Raw genomic sequence first — 1,420 nt, 5'->3', positions numbered from 1 at the left:
TCATGAAATACAAAATATTAATAAATAAGTATCGAGTTCAAAATATATTTTAAAACAACCGCGCTGACAGCTGTTAATTGTTGCATACTTTGACATTTTAAGTGCTGTCTATGGAACATCAGTCATATGAGATGTACGGTAAACTAAAATGCTATAACAGAGGTAAAATAACTGTGCATGGACTGTAAGTATACGCCTTACCTATAGATATAAAATATTATCTAAATTATCATACTAAGGTAGGAAGATTGTCAATATGTGTGTTACTTAAATAGTGGTTAAAAAAACACTAAGAAGCTAATAATTCCAAGTGTGACTGACTGTTATGGCTTGTCAATCGAAATCAGTTACAGAAACAATAGATTCTTTCTTTTTCTACCTTCTCTTCTTACTCTCTCTCTCGCACGCTCTCTGTACGCAAATATATCGTAAGTTCTACGGTCTATACATTAACCCCCTTATTCATAATAGTCTGCTAACTTAAGGCATTGCTAATTCTCACTCTGTCTTCTTCTATTGACCTAAGTCAGAATGAGAAAAATCATTCCTAAGCGGCTGTTTAAAGTTAGCGGACCATTATGAATAAGGGGGTTATTGTATTGTATTGACGACCTGTATAGCCGAGTGGTTAGCGATCCTACCTACTAAGCTAGAGGTCCCCGGTTCGAATCCCGTTAGGTGCAAGCATTTATATGACGAATATGGATGTTTGTTTCCGAGTGATGGATGTTAAAATGTGTTTATGTATGTTTAAGTAAGTATATTGTATTAAATATATCGTTGTCTTGCAACCCATAACACAGGCTATATATGCTTAATTTGGAGCAAGATAATTTGTGTAAAAAGTGTGTCAACATTATTATTATTATTGTTAGTGTTGGGTAGGTACGTATCTTCGTGGTAGGTATGTTCACTTGTAAGTGAGGTATTATGATCACTTAGGATTTACTTTATCCTAGATGGGTAAAGTAAATCCTGTAAATATCCTGTAGATTTACAATTAATTTGATAGGGCGAAGGGCCAAAAATGAATAACGCCAAATTGCAATTGAAACAATTAGATTTTATAGTCGACTACGTAATACCAGGTGGTATTGGCGGTCCGCCACAGGGCGGTTTTCAAAGTGCTTTCTTCGTACTACAAAGCTCCACAATGAGCTTCCATGTACGGTGTTTCCCGGAATGATACGACATGGGTACTTAAAGGTTAAAGTCCGGCAACGCTCCTGTGATTCCTCTGGTGTTGCAAGAGAATGTAGGCGGCGGTGATCACTTAACACCAGGTGACCCGTACGCTCGTTAGTCCTCCTTTTCCATAAAAAAAAACATCTTAACTGTAATCGATCGATGCAGTTTACTGAGTTTTCTTTTCTAGTCTAATACTAGAACCGGAACAAGAGCACCAATCAAGAGAAAAGTT

At 36.6% G+C, this 1,420-nt stretch overlaps 1 protein-coding gene across 1 annotated transcript in view; it reads right to left on the bottom strand.

Annotated features, from left to right (window-relative positions):
- LOC126969903 (transcription factor AP-2-epsilon) overlaps positions 1-1,420 on the bottom strand; it is a 156,374-nt gene that overhangs the window by 23,868 nt on the left and 131,086 nt on the right. The window lies entirely within an intron of this gene.

This window comes from Leptidea sinapis, chromosome 19, assembly GCF_905404315.1.
Source record: "Leptidea sinapis chromosome 19, ilLepSina1.1, whole genome shotgun sequence".
Lineage (NCBI taxonomy): Eukaryota > Metazoa > Arthropoda > Insecta > Lepidoptera > Pieridae > Leptidea > Leptidea sinapis.
The sequence above is the reverse complement of the archived record's forward strand: the minus strand, read 5'-3'. Positions and strand labels throughout refer to the sequence as shown.